This window comes from Lathyrus oleraceus, chromosome 3, assembly GCF_024323335.1.
Source record: "Lathyrus oleraceus cultivar Zhongwan6 chromosome 3, CAAS_Psat_ZW6_1.0, whole genome shotgun sequence".
Taxonomy (NCBI): Eukaryota; Viridiplantae; Streptophyta; class Magnoliopsida; order Fabales; family Fabaceae; genus Lathyrus; species Lathyrus oleraceus.
In genome coordinates, this window is record NC_066581.1 from 12,824,717 (window position 1) to 12,837,354 (window position 12,638).

A 12,638-nucleotide genomic window follows, 5' to 3' on the forward strand; every position below is an offset into this window, starting at 1 on the left:
AGTGCATTGCATTCACGCATCAACATCATTCCCATTTTGCATTCATCTGCATCTAACCTACATCTAGCCATATGGGGAGTATTATTGATTGAGAATCTGGTTGAGAGACATCCTGAATGTCAGAATGTGGATGTCAAAATATTATCTGTCTCGATGAAACCAGGATCGAAAGACAGAGTGCTCCTCATGTGGATAGACATTGCATTCAGGCATGAATCATAATAACTTGTTTTCTATTTTGCAGGTGTCAGTTTCTAACGTGCTTGGTTGTTTCAGGAATCATTGCTCGTGCGCGTAGAGTTGTACCCTTGGACACAACACGTCCACACAGATACTTCACCAGACGCAACACACCTAAGCTGATAGATCTACCCAATACAGATGTTCTCGAGCTGAAGGAGAAGATGAATGAACTGATCAATATCATGCAAGGGTTTGCCGTAGGGCAGAAAGCACTTGCTGATAAGGTGGAGAAGCTCGAGCGGGCTTCAGCTGCCAATAGTGGTGTTAACTTGGAGGGTGTCTCTAACCATGGCCTTGGTGGTTCAAAGGATGGAGGAGATCTCGGAAAGAAGACAACTGCTGGCGTGGTGATCAACAATGGGGGTGGTTTTGGTGCTGCCACAAGCGGTAGACCAGGTCCGATGGGCAATAATCTGAAGGACAGTCTGTTTCCTCCTTTCTTTGGGGCTGAGGAGGATAGAGAGGAGGACAGAGAAGCAGATCAATTCTCCATGTTGAATGAACCGTTTGGGCAGTATGGTGTTCCGCCACCAAACAAAGAGATTCAGTTGCTGGCAGAGAAGATAAGGGCCTTGGAAAGCCATGCTACTCCAGGGGTTGTCAACATGTCGAACATGGGGCTGGTCGAGGGGATTGTGATCCCACAGAAGTTTAAAGCGCTTGCGTTTGACAAGTACAATGGGAGTTCTTTCCCGGAAACTCACCTCCAGGCTTTTGTCCGTAAGATTTCTGCTTATACAATGGACCAGAAGCTGTGGATGTACTTCTTCCAGGACAGTCTGTCTGGAGGGTCCTTGGAATGGTACACCAAGCTGAAGTCTTCTGACATCAAGAGCTGGCAGGATCTTGGCGATGCATTCTTTAAACAGTACCAGTTCAACGCTGACATGGCTCCTAGTCGTACCCAGCTGCAGGGTATGTCTCAGAAGCCGAATGAAGGGTTTAAAGAATACGCACAAAGGTGGAGGGAGTTGGCTGCCAGAGTTCAACCTCCTTTGGTAGATCGAGAGATGTCTGATCTATTCATGGGTACCCTGCAGGGGATTTTTGCTGAAAGGATGGTGGGTTGTCCCGTCACTGGCTTTGCAGACATAGTAGTGGCTGGGGAGAGAATTGAAAGCTAGCTGAGAATGGGGAAAATACAGGGAAATGCTCCGTCATCTGGAGTAAAGAAGCCATTTGGGAACGATCAGCGCAAGAATGAGGGTGAATCGAGTGTTGTGTATGCCCAGAGGGGACAAAGTAGGGATCATTACTACCAACACACTGCTGCGGTAATCATTCCTACTGGTAATCAATCGGTACAACAGCAACATCAGCCACCTCAGCATAGAGCCCAGAGAGCTGGGTATCAAGTGAGAGGAAAGGGGATTGATCGTCAATTTGACAGGCCACCCGTGACATATGCTTTTCTATTTAAGAAGTTGATGGATCTTGGGTTGGTTCAGCCGAGGACGATGGCTCCGGTAAGACCAGATCAGAGGCCCCCTAATTATGATGAGAATGCCAAGTGTGAATTCCATTCTGGTACACCAGGGCATAACATTGAGGGTTGTAGAGATTTTAAGCATGTTGTCCAAGACTTGGTAGACTCCAAGGCCATCAATTTTGCACCATCTCCGAATGTTAATGCTAATCCCATGCCTGCGCATGGTCAAGTGACGGTGGGTGTAATTGTTGAAGATTCGGATCACGCCTGTGCGGTAGGTGAAGAGACTGACGGTGACTGCGAGCTCGATGGTTGGATAAAACTGTGCGTACCAGGGATGGAAGTTCAGAACTGGAAGGCTGATAAGATCATCACTGTCACTCTACGTGAAGAGTAATATTTCTGTTTTTCAATACTATTTGCATGAAAGCCATACGTTTTGCCTGAAACGTAATGGTCCATTGTAAGGGCCACCTCATGTGTTTCATTTTGCAACATTTTGCATCATTAATAAATGGATGTTTTTTGTAGTAAAAGCGGTGTTCCTTGTTTTTCATTTATTTTTGTAGTTTAAAAACAAAAATAAAAATGGCAATGTTTGTTTTCATTTTCCTCTTTTTTGATTTGTCTCGTTCCGACTTCAAAAAATAATTCTCCGAATCTGATTGATAACAATTCGGTTACACCTTTGTATGACGTCGACCATCCGATCTATCATGCCGAAGAAGAAGGCGAAGAAGATTGTGATCTGCTGGAAGATTAGCCAGGTTGTTAAGACAAGAGGAGAAGGTGATTCAACCGCACGAGGAGCGAGTTGAGATTGTCAATCCAGGCACCGAGGAGGTCCGGAAAGAAGTAAAGGTTGGGGCCGCCCTGGAGGCAAGTGTTAAGAGCGGAGGTGATGTCATTCGGTCTCAAGAATGTCGGTGCCACGTATTAGAGAGTCTATGGTGACTTTGTTTCATGATATGAGTCATCATGAAATTGAATGCTATGTTGACGACATGATAGCAAAGTCCCAAACAGAAGTGGGGCATTCGGTAGATTTGGTCAAATTGTTGGATCAGTTGAGACAATTCAGACTGAGGTTGAATTCAAATAAGTGCACTTTCGGAGTGTGGTCCGGTAAGTTGCTGGGGCTTATTGTAAGTGAAAGAGGAATCAAGGTTGATCCTGCTAAAAAAAAGAGAAGAACAAAGCAATACGAGAAATTCCTGAACCGAAAACAAGAAAAAAAAAGATTAAACGGTCTGGTGGAACGACGATTGCCAAGTGGCATTTGAAAAATAAAAGAATAGTTGCAGGAGCCTCCGATTCTGATGCCTCCTGTGGAGGGAGACCATCAAATCTGTACTTGACAGCCCTCAAGGGGTCTATGAGGTGTGTACTAGGGCAGCATGACGAGTCTGGTCGAAAAGAGCATGCAATTTACCTTAGCAAAGAGTTTACCGACTGTGAAACAATACATTCACTGCTCGAGAAAACTTGTTGTACTTTGGCATAGGCTGCTCGCCGACCGAGACAGTATATGCTGGTTCGTACCACTTTGTGGATTTCCAAGATGGATCCGATCAGGTATGTATTTGGGAAGCCAATATTGAGAAGCCAGCATTGACCAGACGGGTTGCGAGAGGGCAAATGATCTTGACCGAATATGATATTCAGTATACCTCTCAAAGGGCGATCAAGGGGGGTGTATTGTCTGATTATCTCGCCCAGCAACCCATTGAGGATTATCAACCAAGGAAGTTTGAGTTCCCTGATGAGGACATCTCGAGGTGCTCAAATCGAAAGATTGTGAGGAACCGATCCCGGAGGAGGGGCCTGACCCTGAATCCGAACGGATTCTGATGTCTGATGGGGGGAGGTTAATATGGATGAGTTAGTGCCTTTTTGGTTACACCGAAAGGATCCCACATTCCTTTCGTTGCCCGGATAACATTTGAATGCACCAACAATGGTGATTGAGAATGAAGCTTGTGTCCTGGGTATCGAACTTCGGTGTGTACTTCTACTGGGGCAACGCCTTTCTCACTGGTATATGGGATGGAAGTTGTGCTACCGGTTGAGGTTCAAATTCCTCCTTGAGAGTCCTGATGGACGTGAAGTTGCAAGAGGCTGAATAGGTAAGGACTCGGTATGAGGAGTTAAGCCTGATCGAGGAGAAGAGGCTGGCGGCCATCTGTCATGGGCAGTTATACCAGCAGCGGATGAAACGTGCTTTTGACCGAAAGGTACGACCTCGTGTGTATCATGTGGGAGATATGGTGTTGAAAAGGATCCTTCCTCCTCAAAACGATCGTAGGGGCAAGTGGACACCCAATTATGAAGGTCCATTCGTGGTTAAGAAGGTTTTCTCTGGCGGAGCCTTGTTGCTGACGACCATGGATGGCGAGGATTTTCCATCCCCTGTGAATGCGGACGCAGTTAAAAAATACTTCGTATAAAGAGACCCGTGTGACGAAAAGAATAAAATAGTCCAGGCAAAAATGGGCATCCCGGCAAATCAAAAAAAGAGAAAAATGAAATGGTTCGGGAAAAAATTAGGGATAAAAAAGAAAATTTTTACACCCGACAAGTCGAAAACCCCACAAGGGCGGCTTGGGCAAAAAAGGGTATCCCGGTGGACTGAAAACCCGAAAGGGCGGTCCAGGCAAAAGAGGGATTTAAACGAACAACTGCGTCTGGCATGATCGTTTGTACTTTGGATATGACACATGGATAATACCCGACAGGGATCAGACGGAGTCGTCTTGTTCAAAAGGCAGAAGGTATGGAGAGTCTGAGGACATATGGGGTGTAACCGAGTTGGAACTCGATGAGATCGCGGTTTCACATTGCCATTAGGATAGATTTTCCTTTTGTGCGCAATTACCTCTTTTCAGGAATTGCTTCCTTTGTATTGCTCGGTTTTGAGCCACACTTTTTTTCAATCAATAAAATGCATATTCAGTCAAATAATTTTGTTTTTGTTTTTCATTACCGCTTTGATTGCAAAAAACATCCAGTTATTTTTGATAAAGAATCTTTGCATTTTAAGACATACAGGTCCCTTCCAATGCATGTTTATAAGATTGAAAACTTAAAATCTTATTCGGAAGATTGAGTGACCCAAGTGTTGAAATCTTGACACGCCTGGGGCACGTTTTTATCTAACGATCTCTTTTGCAGGTGCTGTTAGATATTTTCACTCACTTGCAGGTTGTGATGTGAAGCCTTTTGACAAAAGATCCCCGTGGAGTCCAATCAGGGACGAATGAATGGAAGAATGGTGAAAAGACGGCGAGGACGTGCGATGATCCTGGATAATAATCAAGAAGACTCTTCAAAGTCTTAAGATTAGAAAGTTTTTACCAATCTAAGGGGTTCGCTCTCCGTAGAGTATGGAGTAGTCGAGAATACAAGGTGATGAATCAGAAAAGTCCAGATGAGTCTGGGAGCTCCCAAAAGTGGAAAGCTGACACGGTATTTGGATTATGGATACCAGGGTTCGACGAGTCGACGGGTGTTCTGCGCCAGAATTTCCTGGTTTCCCCAAGCAGAGGCGGAATTGTTATCTCCCCAGCGGATTCAAGGTCCGAGTCTTCCCTAGCAGGGTCGGGATGGTTATCTCCCCAGCAGGTTGGAGATTGGTTTCCTCAGCAGCCAGGCCTGAAGGTTGTTATTGCCCAGCGGAGGTATATATTGGTAGTGGTTTCTCCAAGCAGAGTCGGGATTGTTATATCCCCAGCAAGTCAAAGGTTGCTATTTTCCCCGTAGACTGCATTGGTGGTTCTTTCCCCAGCGATGTCCCCAAGCGGATCGGGTGCAGAGGAGGTTTTCCCTAGTGAGGGTGGCCTATTTCCCAGCAACAGTGCTATTCCCTGGCAGGGTGGAGATCGGAGTGTTGGCGAGTTCCTCAACAGAGTGCCTCGAGCTCCCCAGAAGAGTCCCTTGAGGGGGATACTTTTTATGCATTCATCATTTAGGAGATCATAGCATATTGCATAATAAATTGCATAGCATTTCCATGATTATGGAGCATTACGCTTAAAAATCATCATGCATCATCATTGCAAGCATAAGTTAGTCTCAAGCCGTGGTTACCGTTTGAGATTTGGTTTCGCCAGTGGGTGAAGATGCTACTCAAGCCGTGGTTACCGTTTGAGGAGTGGTTTCGCTAATTGGAAGATAAGCATCAGCATTGCAAGCATCAGTTACTCGAGCCGTGGTTACCGCTTGGGAGTTGGTTTTGCCGGATAGTGAAGATGTTACTCTGAGGAGTTTAGCATCATGACATCAGATCAACAATATTCCCCAGTAGCACGATACTGGAGGAAATTTATGTCGTGCGAGATAGAAGTTGGAAGATGTTACTCTGAGGATTTTAGCATCATGACGTTGTAGTAACAATGTTCCCCAGTAGTGCGATATTGGAGGAAACTTTTCCGTCGGGCGGAGATGGAAATAAAACCAAAGAACGTTACGCGATCAGCGCAAAAATACAGTTCAATTGGAAAAAAGGAAGTGTTGCGGCATTTTTTAGAGAATGGGGTTCAAATGGAGATTGGAGTTGAAGATTATATCCGGGATGAGGTCCTCATGATTATCTTCTGTTCATGTGTCACCTTAGACTTTGGCTGAGGTCAACAGAGGTCGTTATGGATGTCTTCTGAGGAAGAATTGCACATGTTACCTTCCTTTTGTGAAGGTATACCCTCTGATATGTCGCCATCAGAATGGTATTTTGGTGTTATTTCCGACGTTGCCAGCGGAATTATCACAAGAAAGTGGAGAGCGGGGTTCAAATGGAGAGAAGGAGATGCTGGGTATTTTCTGGAGACTGGGGTCCAAATGGAGAAAGGGAGACACATGGTGTGTTTTGGAAAGCGGGGTTCACAATGGCGATCGCAAGTTATCGTCAGGCGACTGGGGTTCAATTGGAGAGCGGGGTTCATTATTTGGCAAACAAGACTACTATGAAGTTGTCGGGGTTCAAATGCGGTGATCCGGGATCATTCGCACGAAAGAAAATATTTGTCCGGGGTTCAAGAAAAACGGAAAAAGAGGAAATCATCAGAAAGTTGTGGGGTTCAAGAAAAGAAAAAAAAGATAATAATCCCCAGCGGATGCGGCGTTCAGGCCATGGTGGTTCCTGTGTTACCATTTATTCTGGTATCCAGGTCAACATTCTTTTTTGGTATTCAAGCCGATTTTCTCTATACCAGATGGATTCTTCTTGTGAGATTGCTTCTTCGCCGATTCTGACAGGCATTGTTAATTATTTCCCATCAGAGCACAAATTATTCGTCTGTTCTTGGTATTCAATCACTCTTCACCCTGATCATCTGAAAGCCAAGGCTGTTCATATCGACGGGTTCACAGTGGATTGAATAGGGGCAGCTATGACACCTCAAAATTTGCCCTCCTCTCTTGGGATTAGCTTAGCATATTGCATTTCATTTTGTAGGACATTAGGCATTACATCTTTGCATATCATATGGAAACAATGAGCAAGTCATCCTCCTAGGTCTTTCTCAGAAGATGGAGAGGTTAAGAGATTCAAGCCTGAGGGTCTTATTGAATTGATCACTAGCCATCTGAGGGTTTGTGCTTCAATTAAGGTTTCTTGGTTCCTCAAGGAGATTGGGTATTATCTTGGTTGAAATGGTACATCATCATCATCATGGTTTATTATTCCTGATCAGATTCCTTGGGATTAGGGTTTTGACCTCTGGTTAATCCTAATCAGTTGCATTATACCAGTCAGGGTTTTTCAAGGAGATGAGGTCTTTAATGAGATGGAGATCATCACATGATTTTATTGAGCTTGTATAAGCTAGGGTTTCATTTTGGAGTTATTTCATCAAGTGGTTGAGGCTCAAAATCATCTGTGCATGGCCAAGTCATCTGTCAACCACAAAAGTCAACTGCCAAGTCAACTGTTGGATTGGAGGTGGGAAGTGATTAGAAATACTTCATTCATGTTCAAACAAGTATCATTTGACATTTCAAATATCAACATTGAAGAATTTGAGGTCAGATCAAAACTTGCCAAAAATAGAAAGTGACCTGTAATTTGAACTTGCCAAAAATGGAAAGGTTTTCAACTCAAGATTACATCATAAATAAAGTTTCAAATGAAATTTTGTTGAACATGAAAATTGTAGATCTTTCTCTCCCATTTCCAAAAAGTCCAAGATCATCAATTTCTCATGTGTGGTTAAGGAGATATGATCAAAACTTGACCAAGTGTACATGGAACTTCAAATGAGCATAACTTTTCAAACCAAAACTCCAAATTGGATGGATCTTTTGGCATTGTTCTTATTTTGATCTCTAGTTTCCAAATCTTGCATTACATGCCATGCATTATCATCATATGAGCACTTGCTATTTCACTTGATTTTGGGAGGGAAAAATTAAAGTTTAAAATTGGTGCATTATTTGAACATTGTGCCATTGCCTTTAACTCCAAAACAGCATTTGAAGTGAATTTGAATCAGAATTCGTGCACTGTTCACATGCATTTTCATGCATAAGGGTGAAAACCAAAATTGCACTTACACCTTATTTTGCCTAATTTTCATTAACCAAATTAATTATGGATTAGCAAAGTGATTAGGAGAGGATATAAATACTCTAATCATAACAGAATTGAGGAGGTTAATCACAATTCACATTTCTAGATCCAAATTTCTCTCTCCCTCCAAAATTTTCTTCCATTCGTAATTCAAATTTTTTCCAAATAGCATTGCAATATTACTTCATATTCTTGTTCCCTAGCATTGATTTAGTGCAGATCAAGTATTTGTTTGAAGAATTCGTGCAAGAATGGTGCATAGCAAGCTCATGAAGTTGAAAATGGAAAGTCAAGTTTAAGCTAGATCTACACGTGTGCAAGCTTCCTTTTCTTCACCAAACATCATTTCAAGCATTGTAGAGTGGATTTGGATACTTACAAGCTGTGGATCGTGCAAAATCAAGAACTGCTCTTCAAGAGGTTCAGTTTTCGAATCTCTTAATTCTCAAATTCATGTATATATTCTGGTAGATCTTGTTCTCCTGGTGATTCTGATCTAAAAACCGTGTGAATTGGTGCATTATTGAGCAAGATATGAGTGTTTAAAGTTTTACATCCATGAATGTTCTTGTTTGATTCTCTTAGATCTTGATGATTTGTGCTTAAATGATTGTTGATACTTGCTCTCCATTGCAAGAGCTTCATGTTGATGTGTTTGTTTTTGAGTTCTGAAAAAATTCTGGAAAGGTGTTGAAGTTCGCGCACTGTTCATATTCTTCTTCATGAAGAAGATGAAGATCTTCAGCTATGCGTCGACCATACAGCAATGCTGCGTCGACCGCTCGACAACTTTGAGTCGACCGTAGCTGGTCTTGCGTTGACCCGAGGTTCTGGCTGTGCTTTTTTGAGTCGACCATAGCTGGCCATGCGTCGACTCTTCTCTGGTTAGGGTTTTTGCTTGGCGCCACTTTTTTTTTGAATTTGTACATAGTTCGAATCGTGGCTAAGGCAGATTTTCAATAATGCATTCATATTTTCATCTTTTACCTCTACTTTGCCATGCTTTGATTTTATTTTTTCTCATCTTAGAAAAATCCTAATAAATTGATAAATCAACCAAATGACCTCCAATTTTTTGCATTATGTTTCTCATTCTGTCTAATCTTTTTTGGTCATTAAAATGAAAATTGTGCATGGCTGAATATTTTTTGGTGCTAGGATACTTGAACATGTATGCATTTTTGACCTTGCTTTGCCATATCATTTGTGAAATGCTTGATTCTTGTCCAATGCTTCTGAAATTTTGCATGCTATTTCTAGACATGTTGTGTGACGTTCTGGCATTGGTTTGAGATTTTTACCATGATCCATCTCTGTTTTATACCTATGCTAAGTTGGTGTGACAATTTGTGTCACACATGTGCTTGTCTTGACTTATGCTATGTGATTACCATGCCTAATGATCTCCTATTGCTCTAATTTTTTGTGTGATGATCATGTTGTATGCCCTGTTTACTCATGAATTTTTCCAAGATTATTTGAATCATTTTTTATTTAATGTGCATTTGTTTCTTCTGATGTCACAATGTGGTCACAATTTGCATACCTTGCCATGTTTGGTTCATGAAATGCTTTTGGTTAATGATTTAGATATGGAACCTTTTGGATTGTGTTCTTGATTGAATTAAGTTGATCCATGTTAAATTTCATGTTCTGTTTTGAATGTTTGACCCTCTTTTGACCCTAGGCTTTGACCTAGTGGTTTGGACTCACTGTTTGGATTGTGGATTTCAGGTTAAGCACATTACCATGATGGAGTTGCTCACTCATTTGAGTTGATTAGTTGGTTGATGTTGGCTAATATTGAGTTGTTTTGTAGGTTGATGCCAAGTTATTTGTGTTGTGCCCATTGGCTTGTGGCTTGCACATTGTTGCTTAATGCCTTATCTGTTTGATTGTGTGATATTGAGGTTGTCTGTTTGTCTGTACAGTTGAACTGATTTGTTTAGATTGTTTTCAGGTACCTAAGTTGCTTAAGTTCAATTTGAACTTGCTTTTGCTTGGTTGCTTAACCACTTAGGTATAATATCTCTGACTTCATGTAGTCTGGAAGACCTGTCTTGTTATGTGGGCAGGCACCTGTCCGAAGCCCTCCTTAAGAGGCAATGCTTGTGTTTGTTTATCTTTGTGCCCTATACATATCAAAGACCTCCTAAGTGAAGAGGCATTGGCAGATACAAGGGATGTGCAATCCATCCCCTGCTATTTAGTTGAGTCATTCATCCTGCTCGCACCACTGTGTTGATGCACTATGAATCAAAACCCAAGATCTTTGTTGTGTCAGTCATGTGGAGTAGAGTCCCACATTCTGGACTCCCACACTTTCATTTGTCTGAAGCTCTCCCAGGCCAGGGATAAGAGCTGTGAGGTCTTACCCTCACTTCCTATTTCATCTGCTTCACCCTAACTCTCAATGTTAGGGTTAAGAGCTAACACCACCCTGTTACAGTGGCTTGTTTGTCGAGGTTGACATGACCCCTTGACTAAAGCCTAGCCTTGTGTGAGCCCATCTGTTGGTATATAGTGTGTGTGCTTGCTTTTGTGCTTATGATTGTTTGTGCTATTTAGGACAGCTTGCTCCCTGTGCAAGTTAGATAGAAACCTTAACCTAGGACCATTGTGGATTACATGATAACTATTAGGCTTGAGTCAGTCTCCCTTCTAGTTTGTCATTTCCCATTCTCTGGTTTAGAAGAAGTTTCTCCCCCTGTTAAGGGGAACTACGTCGTCCTGATCCTCATTCCAGATGAGGTACGTAGGCAGGAGGTCGTACGAGATCTCTCCGGGCACCCTTTTCCTTTTTGTGTATGTTTACTTGACAGTTATTAGGCTCGAGTGCCAGACTCCCTATTAACTTGTTTGTTTGTTAACTTTCTTGTGTGTGTTAGGAGATGGATGTAAGACCAGCGATTGGCATTCCGTATCCTCTTGTGTGTGAGTGTGGAGTCTGACATAAGTCCAGTCATTGGCAGTCGGTTTCCTGTTGTGTTGTGTGCTTGGAGTCTGATGTAAGTCCAATGATTGGCATTCGATTTCCTTGTTTGGGTTTGTTGTTTGGAGTCAGACATAAGACCAGCCATTGGTAGTCTGTTTCTGCTTGTTTGTTTGCTTTGACGTCTCAGCGTCTGTGCGTGTGTTTTGTTTCAGCGTGCGTTAGCCGAACTACGGTAGCTCTGATTCTCATTCCAGATGAGATACGTAGGCATAGGATGGGATGTCCTAGCGAGCCCGTTCCCCTCTTCTTCCCTCTGTGTCTTATTCCAGTGTGTGTGTGCATTCTTTTGAGCAATTTTAGCAACCTTATTCTTTCCTTCTGAGCGTGGATCCCGTCGAGTACGACGGACGTGAGGGGTGCTAATACCTTCCCCTTGCGTAACCGACTCCCGATCCCATCGATCTCCGGTCGTAAGACCATTTCCTTTCCAGGTTTACTTCGAGCGTTTCCTTTCCCTCCTTGGGATAAATAACGCACGGTGGCGACTCTGTTTGTTTTGTTTTTGCCCGCCGGTTATTTTTCGCGGATGCGACACACTTGCATGGGCTGCTAAGCGTTTGAGACAATATATGCTGACTCACACAACCTTATTAATCTCCAAGATGGATCCAGTCAAGTACATATTCGAGAAGCCCGCTCTCACCGGGAGGGTTGCTCGTTGGCAAATGGTACTGACAGAGTATGATATCCAATATACATCCCAGAAAGCCATCGAGGGGAGTATTCTATCAGACTATCTTGCTCAACAGCCGGTTGAAGATTATGAGCCGATGAAGTTTGATTTTCCAGATGAAGATATCATGTTCCTCAAGATGAAAGACTGCGAAGAGCTAGTTGTCGAGGAGGGACCTGATCTAGACTAAAAGTGGACTTTGTTGTTTGATGGGGCTGTCAATGCCAGAGGAAGTGGAATTGGCGCTGTCATTACTACTCCAAAAGGTGCCCACATGCCTTTCACCGCTCGTCTGACTTTTGAGTGCACCAATAATGAAGCTGAGTATGAAGCCTGTATTTTGGGTATTGAGCAAGCCATTGATTTGAGAATCAAGACTCTGGACATCTTCGGAGATTCAGCTCTAGTGATCAATCAAGTGAATGGTGATTGGAATACTCTCCAACCTAATCTGGTCCCCTACAGAGATTACACGAGAAGATTGTTGACTTTCTTCACAACAGTAAAGTTGTATCATATACCTCGTGATGAGAATCAGGTGGTAGATGCTCTTGTTACTCTATCATCCATGATCAACGTGATTCGGTGGAACCACGCTCCCAGGGTTGATGTTATGCGCCTCGATAGGACCGCGTATGTGTTTGCTGCTGAACTGGTAGTTGATGACAAGCCCTGGTATCACGACATCAAGTGTTTTCTGAAGAATCAAGAGTACCCTGCAGGGGCATCCAACAAT